Source organism: Thunnus maccoyii, chromosome 5 (assembly GCF_910596095.1).
Source record: "Thunnus maccoyii chromosome 5, fThuMac1.1, whole genome shotgun sequence".
NCBI classification, from domain to species: Eukaryota; Metazoa; Chordata; class Actinopteri; order Scombriformes; family Scombridae; genus Thunnus; species Thunnus maccoyii.
Window position 1 is genome coordinate 10042271 of NC_056537.1, and position 20670 is coordinate 10062940.

The 20670-nt window shown below is 39.7% G+C and overlaps 1 protein-coding gene across 7 annotated transcripts in view; it reads left to right on the forward strand.

Annotated features, from left to right (window-relative positions):
- peak1 (pseudopodium-enriched atypical kinase 1) overlaps positions 1–20670 on the forward strand; it is a 110840-nt gene that overhangs the window by 16157 nt on the left and 74013 nt on the right. For all 7 annotated transcript variants that reach the window (XR_006096146.1, XM_042411162.1, XM_042411160.1 and 4 more), the window contains one exon: positions 3806–3915. The gene's annotated coding sequence lies outside the window, so the exon portion shown is untranslated. The remainder of the gene's footprint in view (positions 1–3805; positions 3916–20670) is intronic.

The following is a 20670-nucleotide window of genomic DNA, read 5'->3' on the forward strand; positions in this document are numbered from 1 at the left end:
ACAATCTGGAGTTACCCTTTTGTCCTGGGATGTGTCTGATGTAGAGCCAGCTGCCCGCCCTGGGAGTTGAGCAGTGGGACCGATAATATGGAGAGAGGGGAACAGAAAGCTGGGGAGTTGTGAAGAGAACAGGGATGGAGAAAATGTATAAATACTACTGAAAGAAGAAGAAATGGAGGGAGGGGGGAGCTGAATGTACCTTGTAAAGACTGTGTTAAAAGAGGCACTTGTTAAGTAACTTGTATCCAGGAGATGTCAGAACCCTTTTCTGTCCTCCTGCAGAATCACATTTAAATATAGTGTCTGATGCCATCTAAATGTGATGCAGGTCCTCGGCTCTTGGAACAGCACGGATGCTTTTTTCTGCCCTGGCTCCAAGATGCACAATAATGACATCATGGTTAATGCACAGGGGTAGCTCTCCATTCCAGTCGTTTGTCTAGTCGCTCGGCTCACACGCTTATTCTTTGACAAATATTAAATCCACTCAGTCACTTGTCACGGCCTTACCCAGGCTGTATTTTCCTCTAGATGCTTGAGTCATGACATAATCCTTTCACCATGGAGACAGGTTGGCTGGCTTATTGGTGGGCTAGGTTGATTTGTGTCTGAGTCTTTTGTTAGTGGTCATTTAATATATCTTTTGTTTGTTTATTTTTGGAAGGGGGTGCAGTTTTACATCTCAGAATACTTATTTTATACTTAGTATATTATCTATTAATCACAGTACTATATGAAATGCATTTTAGATGTAGACACTTGATATAAGCTGGGATGCCAGATCAGAAACATTTGAAAATTCTTTCTTTGCAGCTGCATTGTTTCTCAAACCTTTTTTCTTTTTTATCCGGATTGTCCAACTTTCCAAACTCTCGTAAAGGTCACGCTGAACCGTAGGTTGTTGTTGTCGTCTTGGGAACAGGGTCCTGGCCTAAAGACATGCTCCGTGGACCATTGCAAACAGTCAGCTGTCCCTCCGGTGGCCTCTCAGCCCACTTAGTCTGCACACACACAACCAATCTAGTCACATTGCTGAGAGGAGGAAACATCTGTGCAATTCATGCAGACACCAGAATGTTTACTGAATGTTGAGGAGGTGCACTGTTTCTGTTCCTGTCTGTCGGTGTAATTTGATGTCTGAGAAGATACTGTATTTGTGTATATTTTCTAGGAACTGCAGTTAGCCTAGTTGTAGTTAGGACAAAATGCAACATTTTTCCTAATAACAGTTTTAGTCAAGTCAAAAAAATGAATCAGTTTCAGCTGCAGGAATTCCAGATAAAAGCTGAGCGGCATTCAGCTTAAAAATACCCAATCGCATCTACGACTGTTCTCTCCCAGAACTTTCTACTAATTTTCTAAAACTCATATTTCTTTGCAACGGTCTGTCTTTCATGAATAGGATCGTGATAAGGTAGCATGTCAATGTCTTTGAAACTTTCTCTTGCCTCACGTTCCCAACTAAGTACGATAATGTCGTTTGTGGTTTGGGTGCTAAGTAAAGTCTTTGATTCAGGCTCTGTTGAGCTTGGCATGTTTCCTTTCCATGGGGATCGCTTAGTCTTAGCTGGAGTCGAAGATCAAAGGCCCCAGTGCATGTGCATAATGTCCAAGGCTCAGGTCTTCAACTTTTTAAAACCTTTCACACTCAGCTATCCCGGCAGATCGACTCAGAATCTCGGTGACGGTCTGAGAGCGATAAAATTTTATGTGGGAAAATTGTCCGTCATGACATCATAACAACAGCTTGTGAATCAAGAATGCCTGGAGAGGCGTTATGATACAGGCACAGATTAGCGAGTGGGAATGCTATAATGCTGCTGGGATGCAGTAAAACAGTCTGCATCACAATAGCGTTAGCCTGGTGCGCACAGCTCTGTATCTGTCCTGATTGCCATTGCTTAACTGCCATACAGGGACACATGGAGTTGTTTAGTTTGCTGCCTCGTGTAGAAATAGTGCACAGTCAATTAGAGCCAGAGGAAGGAAGTGGTCACAGCTAAAACCAGGAGCAAAGGGAAGCCCAGGGGAGAATTGGCATGACTGTACTCATATTTTTTAATTTTTTCTCTTTTTAGTTATTATATGTAGGGCATTGCTGGACTTCTAGTTTGCAGTTGAACTTGAAAGTGATCGCACTGTTATTGGGACATTTGGTTGCGCTTGGTTTCTCTTATACTGTTTCTTGGTCAATCTCTCAGTGTATGATTATGTTTTACTGCCTTTCTTAGTAAGAATAAACCTCAAACATCAGTCCAATTATAAAACAGTGCCATTTTAAGCCATTAGCATGCTCTGCAAAAAGGTGATCAAGGTATTAAACACTGTCCATTAAAGTGTGATTGAAATATTATATGTACATAACATTAATTTAATCAAAATTGCAATTTGCAAATACTAGGACTCACCCAAATATGGCCATGTGCACAACACTTACACCTGCATGTGTTCACACAAACATACCCTGTTCACCTCCCCCCCCCCCCCCATCCTGCCCACCGGCAGCCAATATTAGTGTTGGATTATGCATTAAAGCCTGAGTCATGTTTAGCAAGTGGACCCTCTTAAAACAAAAAATAAAAAAGCTTTCAGTGTAAACAGACTCCCCACCTCTAAACCCTTGGCTCTAATAGTTTAGAGCCACTAGCTGTGCTCAACACTAACAATTCCTTATATAGCTTGATTTCTTGCCTGAGCAGACTACAGTATGAAGTGGGCAAAAGCAGAATGCCATGTCTGCAGGGATGAATTTAGGGCAGGGGAGTGGTTCTTGTCTAATTTCTGTTGACTCATGGCTTTTAATGAGAATTGGGACGTGACAGCGTTGCGGAGAATGGCTTTGGAATGGTTCGCTAGTCCGCCGGCGTTATTAATGCACAGTGGCTTTTTGGCTAGCTGATGTGAATGTTTATGAAGCTTATGTAACATCAAGTGGGTGCAATGTGTTGTCATGGCTCATTCTCAGCTTGGTGCCTCGTAGAGAGGAACTGCCCATGAAAAATCCCTTTTTCATAACAGCTAAACATGTGATGAGGTCATTTCAAGATGATGTGTGACCGTTTTCTTGTGGAAAAGGGGAAATTCTCTTTTTGTCACTTTTTTGCCCTCACAGATTATGTTCTTTTGCTCATAGTGACAAAGCAGTCTAGCTTTATATCATATTGAGCTGTACATGCTTGACTGGCAGCAGCTTGAAGCAGACAGGTTTTATAGGTTAGTTCTGTTATGAAATATAGGACCATGATACCTCCACCCCAGCACTGTTAACCCTCACTCCAGTCTCTTTTTCTTGTGGGAGTGATCCACATAGCACGGTACCCGCAAGCCCTCAGTTGTTGTACGAACATCACAGCTCTCTCTGTTGCTCACTTTTGTACAGTCTAAGTTTTACATACTCAAGACTTTTGAAAACAGCTCAGTTGCTCTTTCCTTGTATAGAAATTTAGATTATAGAGTAACCCAGAGGCCAAACCCTTGTGCAGGAATTACCTTTATGCACTGTTGTAATTATAGGAATTGAAGCAGTGGCACACGCTGTACCTTTTTGTGAATTTGTTTGTAATACTACAATATACTTGTCCCTGAAATTTTCTTTAGCTTTTGCTGTATTGACTATTGAGGCATTTGTGAATCATAAATTGTCCCGTGCTTCTCTTGATTTAAATGTGAACGTTAAGTCAAAAGTCAAATCTTTTTTAATGAGCCTTTCTCTGTTACTCTTCAGAAATACGTGCTCATCAGGAGCGCTTAATGGTGACATTAAGCTGACATCTAACCTCTTGTCTCTTGCTCTCCTTGTTTGCAGGCAAATTGGCTGCAGCCTTAGGATGCCCTGTGGCTTTGTCTGAATCAGCTACTTTTGTGACTTTCAGGCCAATAACACTCAAGACAACAGGGAGTCGCATAGCCTGGCAGGTGAGTCGAATCAAACTTTCTATTACCTCTTATTATCTGCAGTAGTGCTGCACAATCAATGATATTAAAACTGCAGGTTTGATTAAACCGTTATACAGTCCTTTTGCTACAAGACATTGGTTCTGTTATTGTTGAATTTGCAAGCAACTTTCTCCCTTAGCAACACTAAAACATGACAAGACTGTGTTACACCATTTAATATACTGAGGGAGTTTTTATAGAGTTTTCCCTTTTTTCTTCTTTAAGAGTTTGGTTTTAAAACCAAATTGTTACTGTTGTGGGCCTGTAAAGGCTGTTGAGACATTGTGTGATATTGGGCAATACAAATAAACTGCAACACCACAGCAAAACATAACTAATCTAAATTTGTATGTATGCAACCACCTTTAACATCACCACAACTACGCTAGGAAAATTTAGGAAAGTACAGTTTACCAGAAAATTCCTGCCGCCCGGCCACATATAACAGGAGCATAAACAGTCCGTCACATGTTTTTATTTGTTTTATTGTATTTTTGCAGAGACTAACACTATTAAAATTAAAATTAAGTATTGTACCGGAAATACTGTAGCACATTATTGGCAAAAAATAAATAAATCAACACCTTCAGCCTTGCTCTTCATGTTTTGATGTGTTATTCGTTCGGTTGGCTTTGACACCGCATAAAAATTGGAGTAGACTTAGTCTGTTATACAAATGGTTAGTCATCCTTGGACAGGGACACTCAAAGGCCATATTGTTTGTTTCAGTTTCCGGCCACGTTGCCTGGGCTGATGTTTGTTAGTCCTTTGCCTTTGTCAATGGACCTCTATAAATCTTCCTTTCTGTAACCAGTATTTTCGTGCTCCGGCACAGAAAAGGAACTACAAAGCAGTCAGATTGTTGTCATACTGCTCATGCATCACAAAGCGATAGCACCCGTGACTAAGGGGAGAGAAAGGTCAAGAATATGTCTTGGTACTTTTTTTTGAACCCACACATTTCCATCACCACAATGAGAAGAGATGACAATATTTTATTTACCTTACTAATTAACATATTGTTAAGATTTCCCCCTCCCCCGCAGTTTGATTCAAGCCAAACTCAAATATGGAGCGATTATTTTTAGTATACACTCATCTCCACCATTCTGGGAAATGATTTCATCCATTCTGACTTCATGACCAAGGTATTTCAAAATTGTAGCTTTGCGTCACCTACGAAGCTCAGCAGCTATTTTTGGACATTCTTTGTTTTTGTTCTGTTTTGGTGGTTATTACCACCTCTACTTTGATAGCTGAGACTGCTGTTTTGTGTTCTGCATTTAATGCCAACATACTTGTCATTGCTGTTCTATTTCACATTCACAATACATATTTTCCATTCCTTTGCTTCATTCCTCCTCCTGACATACTTGATCTGTTTTGTCTCACAAACATACTGTTTATCTTGTTACAAGAAGACAGTTTGATTGGTCGATGTCAGTCGGATCGTCTGTCTGTCTGTGCTGCACATGTTGAGCATCTGCTGTTTGCTTGAAAGATTTACTTTCAATGACATGACATGTTAGTTGTGATAGAGGTTTTAGCTTTTTTTATATGATGATCCCATTTAAATGTGTTTTTGTCACTAAAAATATTTAGTACTTCACTATTTCAGGGTCAGTTTGATCCAACTATTGTGGTAATGTCATGTGCATTGTGAGGTCTCTCATAATTCCAAGCCCCTAATTAGCACCATAGCAAAATCCCACATTTGTCTTTAGATGCACTTTGAAATGGCTTGAGTATAATTGGACTTGCCAGGTCTTTGGCTGAGTCCAGGCCAACCACCACACATCCCTCTGTGTTCACAAGCTCCCACAGATAGGCCCTGCGCCATCTAGTCTCATGGAGGATAAGGGGGCTCTTTGGGGATGGTGGGGGGAGAGCTTTGAGGGGTTTGTTTTTGACATAATTATCTTCTGAATGCTGATTTACTGATAGTGCAGTCATTAACTTGAATGTGCTCAAGAGGATGCAAGAATGTGGCATCCACATCTCTTCTTGATTTCCTCTGGGGAACCTAATTAGTGAGTTTGGGGAGGGCGTCTGGGGTAATAATTATCCACGAATATATGATAGCAGCAGTGGTTAGGTCAGAGCTGCAGTACAGTTTCCAAAGCTTAAATATGTACTGTAGTTGAACAACATTTACTGACAGTACAGAGTGTATTTGAAGAAAGAATTCTCCAAGAAAAGGTGTATTCAAAACCTAGACATAAAATAATTTAGTTTAAATAAATAAAAGTCTCTGCCTGCTTCTTTTCATGGTTGTTATTGCTCGGAAGTTATCCCCAAGCATCTTCAACTCTTCAGTCAATATGTGCACAAATGTATTATGGACTGTTGATGGTTCGATTTGGCTACTGAAGGGAAATGCTAATTACTTGCTTGCTAAACATGAGGATACTGCTCGAGGCAGTTTAGAATAGACAACAGATGACTGGACCAGTGAAGTTAGATGACATGAGAAACCCTTATTATTTTACAAAAAAATTCAGTGTTTTTATTTTTGTTCTGCCTGCAGTATATTAACAATCGCAGAATTTCAAATCAGCAGAGCTAGAACACCATCCAACTATTTTCATTCCATCCTGCTCGTACACTCTCTCTCTCCCTCTTTCCTCCATATCCAACATCTTTCTGGATACAAAACAGATGTAATAAAAAAAACAAAAAAGCTAAACACACAACAAATGAACACTCAAGTCCGGGCCCATCAACTCCCCTCATTTTGAGCTAATCCCATGATTATGATTGTTAGAGCAAATGCAGTGTAAACACTTAGCTCGAACCTGTCCCTTTTTGTGAACAGTTTTTCACATTTTAGGAGTGTTTAAGCAGATGATGTATTTGAACAGATTTAGAGCTGCTGTAGGTTAGGTTCATTCCCACTGGAGTTGATAGAGCTGTCAGGGCCAGTGTTTAGGACTGGACCTCTGAAATGGAGTTGCTCAGCTGATCAAGGGCCATTTTTTAAAGATGTTTTTCCTTTGAAGATGTAGGTCTTAAAGGACATTTTAAATGGTGCAAACTGTAGAGCTGCAGTGATATATTGGCAGACAGTGTTGGCAGACTAAAAGCAATACTGTTATAGGTCAGTTGAAGAAAATTCAGAATAAGAGAGCCATAGTTTGACACTTTACTCAACCTTATGTATTATGGGTTTGGTTATGATTATGAATACAGGTGACTTCCATTACTACTATTGGTTAAAGGTTATATGATTCCCATAGAAATCCATAAATATAAACCCTTTAAGAAATGATCAACACCCACAAGCAAGTCCCATACTTGAAAGTGGAAGCCAGTGCTTTCAAATGAAACCTATCATGTATCATATCAACATCATATACACGTGAACACACATATCTGTGAGAAAGTTACTATGCTGCATGGCAAAAAGCAAATCATACTTTATGATATGAACATCTAAAGTACTGGAATGCACATACAATAAAACTGACACAATATAGCAAGGTTTCTCAACACTGGGACCCCATGTTGGGTCACTTAATTGGCAATGTCTACCAGCACATCTACCACCACAGTTCCAGTATTCTTACTAATGTGAATATTTGACCATAATAAATGTGGGAGTGGGATTTTGCTGACCTTTTATTTTACATGATTTAGCACTGGAATAAAGTAACATCCTGTTTATATCCTGTTTTTTTTTAGTTGAAAGTCACTTCATTATTTTAAGATAGCCACGTGTATCACCATGGCAACCAAAAGTACAAGATTTAATTTGGTGTTTGTGTTGCAGTGGGAGAGAAGCTCCTCTTATGAGGAAACACTGGCTCATACTGGCTGCCACTCCTCTTTACTAAATAGACAATTGACTGTGAACTTCACTGCCCGTGTGATTAATGTGGACTTCCTGCATTTTGCTTGAGCTTTTTATGTTTATCTCACAGCCTCAGATCTGCCAACAGCTTGCTCCTCCGGGCCCCCAGTGCTAAGATGTTTATGATTGTCTGTGATTGTTCTTGTGTGTGTTTCTTTTAGGGTACCTTGGTGCCTGTGTTTTGTTTCTACGTTGACTTTATCTTGTGGCTTATGCTTTTATTGTTTGTATGTTTTATGGTCTTATTTTTAACTTTTATTCTTGTGAACACTTGGTCAGTGTTTAATGGGTCTCTCATTTGTCATTCTGGCAGCAGTGACACACCAGGGTAAACAGGCTAACTTGGCTAAGTCGGCTAGCATACATCCACGAGGATGCTACAGCTAAGTGGTGCGCTGCCAAAATGTTCTGGGTGGAACTTGCACGCTAGAATTATTGTTCCACATGTCGGAGTAAGTGGATTATTAAACTATTTTGACAGTGATTGTTTGGGTCATGGTGCATACCATACCCAACATCCTGTACAGTATGGTTTGGGACAAATACACGTACTGTCACACCCCTAATGTAAGATGATTTATCTATTTACCTGCAGTTTACATGAAGTCAATAAAACTGCATCAGTATCAGCTGATTTGAGTGGTAGAATGTCAGCATTGGCCTTAAATAGAAAAAGCAAACTAATTACTTCATCCCAAGGTTTTACCAGACTTGTGTTCTGTTTAGATGCCTATGGCTTTGCTACAGAGGCCAAGTGTAGCATTTAAGTCTCTGTGGAATTTGTGAGCACTCTGAAAGTTGGGGTGTATTGACTGGTAGTATATATATGTATAGAACCATTAAGATTACATGCTGTTGACTCATGGAAGCTCTTTAAGGTACTCTACTTATTGATTGCTGCATTTCCCTGCTGTGATTGTCCTTGATAAATGGATTAGGATGTGCCCTGTGCTTTTTTCCTCTAGAGTTACCACTTCTAAAACGCTCACTAAAAGTGCCCTTGCAATCTAGCCTCAACAGTAAACAATGTAAAGTTTTCCCATTAGGACCCCATTGATAAGGTTTAAATCAATTAAGCCATAGAAAGTATCTAACTTCCGGAGAAATGTAATGTGAAAACGGAGAAAGATAGACCTTGGATAGCGGTCTGTCCTTGAAGCCCATCATGTCAGTGGAGGCAAGGTCAATGGATCAATAAGTGAGTGGGTGTCTGGAACATGTATTCCCATCACACTCTTGCTCGGCCCCTCTCTCTCTCTCTCTCTCTCTCTGTCTTTCAATCCCTGACTTTCCCTTAAGGCCCCACTAAGTTGACTGTGGAAACCAGCAGCTGTTGGAGTTCCCATCAGAGCAAGAGCGAGAGTCACAGAAGTCTCAAACATCAATATCAAATGATCTATGGGTCAGCTCTCTGCTCCATTTTTTTAACCATTAGTCAGAGTGAACCTCAGAGGGATAACCAACTTCACACAGGTTCACTGGAGCTACATATTTTGTTATTGCCACATTTTTCAAATGACATATTTGCTTGATGAACCTAAAATAGGCTGACACAGTACAACTTTACAAAATGCATTTTGGTGTGAGTATACATACATAAGCACCTGATAAATGTAAAAAAGCTAAAAAGTCATATAATTCTGAAACAAAAAATGCAATGATTTACAGTCAAATTGGAGTAATCCACTTGCTTTACCCATCCACATAACATATGGATGGTTTGTTTTGAAAATAGATGCCAATTTTGCTAGTGCATGTCAACGTATTTTTGCTTTCTCTTGCCATCACCTGCTAGTGGAACAAAGGTCAAGCGGTAGAATGACGTCAAGTGACTTCCTGAACCATCTAGGTCCAGTGGCAGTCTAGGTGGATTTAGGCAGCCTATTCAAAAAGGTTTGCGAGGGGTGGGTGGCAGTCTCCCCTATATTCCACCAAACTGTGACCCCGTCCCCTTCACGCTGCTTGCTATAGTTGTCCCAGGCCTGTTTCAACTTAGTTATGACAGGAATGTGGCATTGCATGAGAAGAGGTCATCAGTCCTCATGTCCTACCATGGCTCTTCCCCCAGTCCTTAGTCAAGGCTGCTAAGATACAGACATGCTTTCCCACGCATGCAACCACCCTCCTATTCATCATCGAAGAATGTGGATATATATCATGTAGAGAGCTTAACTTTGCTTAATCCAGGCTATTTAGAGGAAGTATCAGTGTTATCTTTTTCTCCGCTTACCCATGCTATGTGGTTTCTAAATAAAGCTATGCTCAAGTTTATTGTTATTATCAGGGTAACTTTAACTTCAAATCAGCCTTAGATGTTCTGTGGTCTCCCTGTGTTAGTTATTTAATATTGTCATTTTAGAATTAGACATTTTTTATTTCTTCATCTGTGGCTCACACACCTATACACATGCCTATACATACTGCTCCTCCAAAATGCCACCAAGTCATCTTGAATGCCCTGATCTTTTTTCTGTGTCTCCATCTTGCCGGATTAAACGCTGGAGTGGATTTTGTGTGTGAGATGCTCTGGGTAATAAGCCAGCTCAGGACCTTCTAAATCTTCCGCCATTGGCTCTGGTGGGAACAAAAGCAGCAACATTAGGTAAAGCTTGTGAAGGTTAATGGTGTTTTTTCATATGTATGACAGTGTATTTACACTGATGTGACTGAAGACAGGGATATTAGTCATAGTTCAGTGAGCCCCATAATTGTAGGACTTGATATTTAATGGAATGGGTTAGTAATTTGTCCTTGTGCATAAGGAAGCAATTTGGTTTTCTCTCTAAAAATCGTGTTACCTTGGTTACCCTGTGTTTGTATTCCCAGTACTGACTATTGCTAATCATTTGAAAATGAACTGGAATAAATTGTTATGAATCGTCTAAATGATTATTAATCACTGTCAATGTTGAACAAAATCAGACTGTAAGGTCAGCTACAGAACTGCTATCCTGGAGCTGGTACATACTCAGGTCTTTTGGTCAAGCACTCTTCAGGAGGATGAATAGTTTATGTCATGGGTTGGTTGAACGTGGACTCCCAGGTGCAAGACTGGTCTCTCCAACCACTAGATTATACTGTCAGATCAGATTTATAGATTATTTTTCCAGCGTTTGATAAATTGCAGTCATAAAGTAAGCTGCAGATTAGCTTGATTAAAATTCACAGTGAGTACTAATCTATCACGGACATGGCTTTATTCTCTTACGCTATCTGCCAACCTCAAATCAGCACTCAAGGCTAATGTAGAGGTCCTTTACTTTTGAATATATATCTAGTTACTTCACTTGGTGTCATGTAATCTGTGTTTCAGATTTATTGGCCACTAGTCTGCCCAAAGACTTTCAACTTGATCTTTGCCAAGCCCTTTAGTCTTGCCACCTATTGTTTCACTGTTTAGTCAACCTTGTCTTGCCTGGCTCTTCAAACAGGCTAAAGTTTCAGCTGTTCAGCCTGTGCCCCCTGTGTGGTTTGTGCTTTGAAGATGGAATGGAACATTGGATTTCATGCTTCGGAGTTGATATTCAAGTTAAAATGGAAAATGTCTTTAAAAAAAAGTGACACTGTTTTCCAATTGAACAATGCCTCTGGCTGTCCAATCAAATAGTATTTGCTTTATTTCAGCAGTGTGGTCACAGCTCAATCAACAATCTTCATCACGTCATATTTGTGATGTTTTTGTACAACCTTACAACAAAGCTATGTAGCATCTATATTTTCTTGATTTAGGACTTCTTTATAAAAATGCTGTAGGATATTTTATTTATTTACACTATTTTGATTTTTGTGGAGAATTAAACAGCTTTAAAACACATTTATGAGGCTTTTAACACCAGAGCTTATTGACCATTTTTGTCAATAGCCCCAATAATGGTGCTCTTGTGAAATGGGAAACATGATTTCTACTTAGCTTATATGCCTCCTTCAGGGCTTAATTGGTTGAATTCAAGCTAAGATGTCTCTGTTAGCACTCCTTTGGCAAAGTTTAGTAAGACTGCCAATAAGAATGTATAGAAACTGTGAAGCATCTGATGGAAAACAACTGTAAAAGTTTTGCCATCCTCAGTGTGCATCGTACACTTACACACTCAAAGTATTTTCCCCGCTATTTAAAGTTTTTGAGCGGACAGACTGGCAGGGTCGTACTTTTACCACATGACTCGCGTTCACACAGGCACACACACAAACAAATATATGATTGATGTCACTCAATATCAGAGGTGATGTTCAAGGCCAGATGAGGAGGTGATAGAACATTGCAAGGGATTTATCATCCTGTCAGTTTTAAAGGGATTTACCTAGAATCACATTCCAATTGAAAGAAGTACCTAAACACATGTTTGGGTGCAACCAGGTTTAGCGACATCTGTACCACCCAATTGAATGAGACAACTGAAATTGTAGAATCCTGTTTTACTGGAAGGAAGTTTCGAGAGGCTGATATTATGTAGGCCTAAACTACATTGCTTCCCAGAACAGAACTCGCATGCTTTTTTAAGAAAGGGGGGGATGGTGTACATGTAGAAACTGCCTCCTCCCTCCACAGACTATAGAGTTACTGTATAATCCCTCTGTCACAATCTTATTAAGCCTTTAGCATGTGAAATACTGGCTCAGAGCAGTGTAACTACTGACCATTGTCATCAGGGAGGATGTGTGAGAGAGAGAGAGACTTACTCCATATGTAATTCTGCCTTGCTGTGACTCCTCTGCCCCCAGCCAAACCCAGTTCATCCCACCCTCTGTTGCATGTTTTTTTCTCCGCTGTGTTTACATGCCAGCTCTTCAGAATGATTGATTGATGGGTGGGGGTGCATGCCTTCCTCTGTAACAGACTTCTGACATCTGTCACGGCTTTCCATCATTCATGTTTCTCCGTAACTTTTACATAATGTATAAATGGCACTTTTAAGCTTATGTACACCTTTTTTTAAGGAAAATTATATTTTATTTATTATTTTTTTCTTTTATTGTTTGTTTGATGCTCATTTCAAACTAATTTCTGGCTTTCACATCAGAGATTTCATCAGAAGGCACTAATGACATTAATGTAGTCACATCATAATTCCTTTGATTTGCAGTAGCTGCATACTAATGCTGCATACTATGAAAAATTAGAACCACATTTTTTGAGAAGGATAGATGGTTTAACTAAGGTTGTTTCTGAGAATCTGAACAACCTTTTATATGAGTTAACTTTAATATCTCTAGTTTTTATTTAAGAAAACTTTCTTAATAAATTCAATGTTTGTAGAATTTAAATAAGGAATAGTTACTTGATCTTTTCATATCCTTTTTAAAAGGTAGAGTCAGTCATTCTGGAGAAAGAATATTAACTTAACACCCAAACAAATACGGCCCTCTCTTCGTGCTCCTTCAGAAGCTCCGCCCCCCCCAAATTCATGAACGTGCATTGCCATGGCAATGACCAGAAGAGAAATATGGTGGAATCCAGAGTGATGTGTCAGCTGTAGAGTCACTTCTGTTCCTCTCACACATCTGTGAGACTGTCTGGGATTCATTATAGATTGATACATTTAATCAAACGGAAGCATATCTGTACAGCCTCTCTCTCTCTTCAGTTCGCCAGCCCTCCTTCGCCATTCAACAGGCGCTGGAGACGGGAGACTGTCATGTCCTCACACAGACAGCTGCTCTGATGACTTCCCCCTGTCCTGTGCACAAGCACAAACGCCCCTTGCTGCAGATTGGCCGGAGCAGTGTTGAGCGGCTCACTTCGAGGCACTGTGTTTACTTGCCCATTTACAGAGCCAGAGATGTGTATGAACACCAGATTTTTTTTTAAATGCTCACACACAGAATGGACAGCTAGCAGACTGTGAGGAGATACTTGCTGAATTTGACAAAAAGTGTATTGGATTAGAATTGCTGACTTTACCTTTAAATCTGGAAGTGCCAGTCTACTATGTGATGTCTGACTGATAACATATAAATGAGATAGCTCAGATTAATCTACCTCAGAAATATTTGGATGACTTAATTCCCCCATAAACGTTTGTTGGTGACAGAACGATTGAACTGCACTGGAGGGTAAATATTCTTAATGCTGACCTTCCTCTTCTCATACATATTTCCTTCACGGCAAATAGTGCAAACCAATCAGTCAGTTAGCAAAGAAGAGAGGCATCTTAACTACATGCATTATTGAGGAGTGTGAAAATTGAGCCTCTGAGCTAAAAAGTAATCTTTCATCTGTGGTATACAGCACATTAAGTATCCTCGATCTATGAGAGCCTGCACCTTGGCCCACACCCCGCACTCCTGCTCTGTTATTGATCATTTGCGCTCTAATTTGGCCCGTTTCATGTAGAATAAATGTGCAATCTGTATGCATGTAATGCAGTAAAGCAAGGGCCTGGGAATGAAAGAGTTTGGGGGAACAGGCAATCTGTGGTGATAGATCGCCTCAAAAGGGTCAGTCAACCCCCAAGGAGATGTCAGTATGGTCACCTTCTTTCTTTCCATTTTGTTGAATTCACATCCCCATAGAAGAGTATAGGAAAATGGATTTTCTGAAATCTTTGTGAAGGTCCTGCTCATTGATATATATAGTCCACTACAGCAAACCTGTGATTTGAAGGATTTAAATTGGATTGATTCCGCATGAGTTTATGAAATATATACAACTGAGTATTCCGTTACCCAATTAATTTGATTGGTTTTGCTTTTGAGGTTATTTTGTTTTATGCATTTTAAGCATGAACTCTAGACTAACTAAGACTTAGTATTATACTGTGGAGTTGCCGTAGTTAGTGACTGTTTGTTTTGGACTTAATAAACTTTGACAAAGAGTTTTTGCACATGTTGTAGTGTAAAAATAAATTCTGCACCAATATAGTTGTATTCCATCACAATATTCCTAAGAGCAACTGTTAATGGTGTTTGATTTGACTTTGATTCTCAGTTTATGCACGCATTACCAGTCTTGGAGTCACTTAGGAGATGTTTCACATATTCGTTTATTGTAATGCAGTGCATTAGTTGAGCATTTCAGTAAATTGAAGGTGCAGTATGAAGCAAACTAATGGAACACAGTACCTGATTAGCGTAATGATCTGCTAATAGAGCGTCACATCATGAAGTCTATTCATTAATCATATTTTTATGTTGCCATTTAGTTCAAGCAATCATGACAGCACAGGTCATTTTTCAAATAAAGATGGACATTTTTGAAAAATGAGCGTGTTTCTAATAATGGCTGAAACCAGATGGTGACTCGAACTGATAATGTCATCAAGATGTTAACACTGAAGCTGTATCACTGAGAAAGAATGAGAGATGATTAAGACAGAATGATTTTTGGAGGAGAAATTGTACCTTTTTTGGTTCTTTTCTTGTATCATGAGGATAAGCTTATAAAATCAGGCTCAGGGGTTTAACGTTTTGAGTTCAAGATGTGAAGGTTGCATTTGTCTCTCAAAAGAACATGTTCTGCTGCCAAAGATGTCTTGCATGACCTCATTAGTCAGAGTAAAAATAAAACATCTTTATTTTCCATCATGTACAATGTAACTAGTAATCTTTTGTGTTGAGATGAAACCGTTGGCCTTCATGTTAGTTCAGATTGACATTGATATTTATTGGGAAATAGAGACCTGTTGTTTAAGGGCCAGTAATGGCAGATGTCTGTGACCTTCATCAAAAAAAAAAGTATAGCAACACTGATGTCATGGTTGTCATGGAATTTTAGAAATATTGGTTTGAAACCCTTCAATCCAAAAGTTTTCACAGTATCGGCTCATTCACTTTCCACAAAAGGTAACTGTGAATGCTGAGGATTATGACTGCAGGTCACGCCAGCAGGCCCCAGTGAATTGGCATGTTTAAGTGAATAGCCAGAGGCCGACTATAATATTTAAATTAATATGAAACGTATTGTAATTTGTGCCAGTTTGTGATACAAACATTGAAATACGCTGCAGCACATAATCACATATCTCCATAGAACCTTGAAAGAACATTGGACCCAAAGAATGGCATTGTTTTCAGAGGGATGACGACCAATCTGTAAAAATGTTATGTAAATGACTATGTCACGTCTCATAAGAGTTAAGATTATGGCTTCATTCCTCCAGTGTCACAAGGTAATAACATCCCGTCCATGGATTGATATTCTGTCCCTTTTCTTTGGCTATGTTGTGTGTTACCTCTTGCCAGAAGGCCCACAGAGCCAATCTTCAGATGCCAAGAGGCCAAAATGAAATTCGATTTTAGAGAGCTTGGTAGGGAGAAAGGTGAAAAAGCAGAAACTATTTTAGGAAAGAAAAGTGGGACAGGGTTAAAAATTGACCAGAAATATCAAGTAGATGAAAAGGAAATTTTGCACATAATAAAAGGTAAATCTCAGATGAAAGATACCATCTACTGCAGCAGTTTTTTTGTTGCGCTGAAGCATTACCGAACACTGAACTACTAAGCCTAAACCTAAACCTTTTGTACTCCCAGACATCCAATATGGGTTGTGGGCTGATAAAGGACCCTTCTAGTGCTCTATTCCCACCAACTACTGCCATGATGGCTGAAATCTAACTTGTCAAGACTTGAATATCCCAGGGATCAAAGGGGGAAGAAGCTAGTAAAACTCTATGATAGAAAATGATAGAAAAAAAACCTGCCATTGTCAAAGACTGTAGTGCTCCTCTACTTTGGAGATGTTATGGTTGTGAGATGTGTCAAGGATGTGTAGTCAGTCCCTCCAATGAAGACTAGAGGATCTTTTTGAAGCAGTGAAAAAAAGTTGACCTTAAAAGTTCACCTTGACATTGTGCCTAATTTCCAGATATATATACACAGATATAAAACAACAGTTGCTAGGAACTAGTCGGAGAATGAATTGAGGTCCGACCTAGACTAGCACAACGAAGAGTGTTGCATTTGCCCAGAGGTTGCACCCGCCCCAGACACACATCTGTCCAGCAAGCTGAGAGAGAATGGCTTGTAGTGATGCATTTTGGTTCGTTTGGCTTTGTCTCTGTTGGAAAAGAACCCGATCCAAGGGTAAAAACGCAAAGTTTACCAACTGAACCTACTTTTTCGGACCAGAACAAACGAACTAGAGGTTTGAAAATGCCCAAAATCAGTGGATAATGATAAAGCATGCATGTATAAATGACTTCCTTAGAAAACTTGGTAGCCATTTTGGCCTTGTGAGGATACTGTGTCAATGTTGATCATTTAACCTACAGAGGTATATATCTGAATTCAGCTGGATCTTGAGAAACCTGCTCTTCAAATCTAGTGCATTCCCTCAGTGGATCCAGATTTACATTCCAAATGATGTTGGTTTGATGTCAAAAGGCAATCCACAGTGCTTTAATCTCATCAAGACATTTCAAAGGGTAAAATTCACAGCGGTCCAGAGCTACATTGTTACGAACCCCCAAACCCTGTCAGGTTGCAACGTGATATGGCTCTTAAAGCCTTCATCGCCTGATCCATGGTTCTGGCTGCGTTGTGGCGTCCTGTTACTGCATGTCTCTCACAGTCTCAGCTGTTGGTGGAATGCAAGGCTGGTTGAGTTGAAATATTTTCTCGACAGACTGGCATAGATGTGCGAGCATCTGAGTGTACCACATCATGCCGGAGTAAAGCAACCAAGCAACAGAGGCTTTCACAAGTTTCCGGAAACAAAATACGCACTGTGTCTGAAGTTTTGGTAACAGTTTGCAGTGTTTCAGATATAGGGAGTGTGGGCACAATAGAAACGTGTACAATATCACTCAAACCCTGTTTTATTAAATCTTTTTTTCCTTCTCCCTTTTTTTTTTTTTAACAGCTGTTCCTGGAACTAACGAGTGTTTTACATCATCTTTCCATAAAGGAGTATTATTTTATTGTGGAAATGTGAACTTCTCATCCTCTTATAATTGGCTGTCGGTATACTGTACTTTTCTTGTTGAAATTAACGAGAGGACATTTGAAGTGCAGTGCTTGTTTCCCGACTAGATTGTCTTAGTTTTTGACAGACCAGAAGCAAACACACATAATGTGTAAAAATATCTGGCAGCAGCTTCCTTTGCAAACTCGTGTTCAGCAAGCCCCATTATCTCAGAACTCATTTCATTTTCCACACTGGCCTTTTGGATTATATGTACAGTGCTGCTAAAACTCATGATCCCGCTTTCCACTTGATCCACAGCGCAGCTACCAGTGACTTTGCTCATTATTTGCTGCTCTGTGAACATTACGAATTACACTTTAAAGAACTAATTTGGGCCTGACATCCTATAAATAGAACTGAGCGACACAAAGCTGTAAAACACAGCATGAATTGCCTTTGCTCACTGTTCTAATGACTTCATTTCTATGCACTGGGAGTGGCGCTGATGGATTTTGATGTCTTTCTGCTCTTTGTGATGACTCAGTCATCACATCTATGGCACTCATCATGAGGGTCAAAGTATTCTGCTTTAAGACAGTCATGTGACTTTTTAATGACTATTCAGAAAGTGGCACAATGACTATGACATGCAGTCTCACCATTTTCTTCTCGTAACCTGTCTCTACTTGTCTCATTTATTGAATAACTATCTGCTACTGTTTGAATGTCAAAGGCAGATGCAGCTTTAACTATCTGCTACTGTTTGAATGTCAAAGGCAGATGCAGCTTTCTTACATCCTCTCCAGAATTCTTTGTGAGGGCAGAGATTATTCAAAAAATCTATTTTTCGTCACATTTTTGTGAAATTCGCTCTTTGAATGAAAAATATGGCACCTGCGTGTAAATCTGAGGGCATAAGACAAGTCAAAACACATGTACCTTTTTGTTTTGTAAAATACACACTGATGGGCATCTTGACATGCATTGATGGTTGAGGATATGCTGATGTCCTCTTCCTCAGCAATGACACGCAGCTCTCCTGAAAAGCAGCAATTTTCCAACATTTGTTCCCGAGATGAGTGCACCCCCCCGCTACTGAACCTCGTATGGTGTGTCTGATATGCGATGCAGGGAACAATTAACACACATTAAAACGAAGATGTGACACGGCCTGCGTGTCGCACTCAAGTGATGGAGTTGTCAGCCATCCTCGAGTCCGGCAGAGAGAGAAGTGATCAAGTGAGAAAAAACGGCAAGAAAGAGACACATGACTGAGAGGTGAGAACAAGCGGTTGACATCTCGGTTCAGAAGTTCAGTACTGTTCTTTTCATCACACTTGTTTCCAGACCTAGAAATTGTTTTAATCGTCTCCTGTACATTAGGTTTCCTTTTCCATGTCCTTGGATGCCACACTCGGAGAGCGTACTTTAAATCCAGCAATGTATTGTGGAGACAACAGATTGGAGAGTCTCTTCTGGCCCACTTTTGCCGTTCTTTGTCTTCCCTCACAATCTTTGCATCTCGACCGCTGCCTCTTTGTATCTGCCTCATTTTGTTTCCTCCTCTTACCGTGTGACTCACATTTTCTCAAAGGGTCCTTCACAGGTTCTTAACACAAATTTCGTCTACGGCGCGCCACTCGAGACCCGCTGCAATCAGAGCAGGAAGACAGTTTGAGGAAGCAGTTCGGATTCTGTACTTAGCAATCATGACCCTCTTCTTTCTTTCCTGTCATCCATCCCTCTTCACTTGTTCACCTCTCCCCACTGTCGTTAATACGAACTCATTGTTTGTGCATTGGGTATTCATCTCTAGCTAAAATGTGGCCCTGCCGTGAAAGTTGATCTAGAGAGTATTCAATTCCAGTGAGTGCAAGAGATTTCTTTTATAGTGTTTACAGCTTATAAAGGAGCAGAGTGCTCAACTAATGTGCAAAAATGAGAAATTCTGAGGGAAGTGGGAAAATTTGAGCAAGATCAGGACGTTTTGTCTTCAGATGATGACAATAATTGTATTTGGAGCATAGGGAAGACATGATGCATAGACTAAAATTTTGGAATGAGATGCTCTCAAAGCAAGTATGTATGAATATATTGTCTACCAAATGGCATATGTTTTCAGTGTGTATGGTTAGTATTTTTATGTGCTTAACAGTACTGTGACAGTGAGTTACTCTTGTACTCATCAAATATTTTAACTATCAAATACGTAATTAATTGCAGAGTAGATGATTTCCTTTATTGAAATTACTATATGCTGTAAATTGTGAATGGACATTAGAACAATAAATGCCATATAGCAGAGGAAAAATTCAGTCAGACAGTATCGTTAGAGAGACTTCATGAATTTCATCACTAAAATGTTTTTTTCCTGCATTAATAAATCTCACTTGCTGGTCTGCAGTAATACAGGAGATGCTATGAAATAACCAACCTTCACTGCCTCATACAAACATGAAGTTAAGGGTTTTGTCCAGAAACTTTGGTTTCTTACCTTAATGCAAATACATGCAGCTCAGATGAACGGTGAAGTCTAAAGAGTCTGTAGTGTAATGTGTGTGAGTGTAGCATAGCACAGTGTCTGTATATAATTGTATGTACACTATACTACAGGTCAAAAGTTTTAGAACACCCACATTTTTCCAGTTTTTATTGACATTTAGGCAGTTCAAGTCCAGTGAATAACCTTAAATGGTACAAAGGTAATCGGTAAACTGTCAAAAAAAAAAAAATGCAATGCAGCTTTTGTGTAATGCATAGCTTCATATGTTTGATAGGGTGACAAAGAAGGAGGGCAGCAGCTAAAAATATCGTAACACATTTGCTTTTACCCAAAGTTTATTAGAATATGAGCATGATGTCACCTCAGCAATCCTAACCTCTAATGAGGCTCAGCTGTTCTCACTACGAAATGTTACTTCTATTAACAGGCTACAGGTGTGAGAAGTCTTGTTAATTCAATTAGTGGTGTTCCTGTGGCCAAATGACGCAGGGGTAGCACTGCGCATACCACAATGGTTTCTAAGGTAACTGTCGCTTGGTG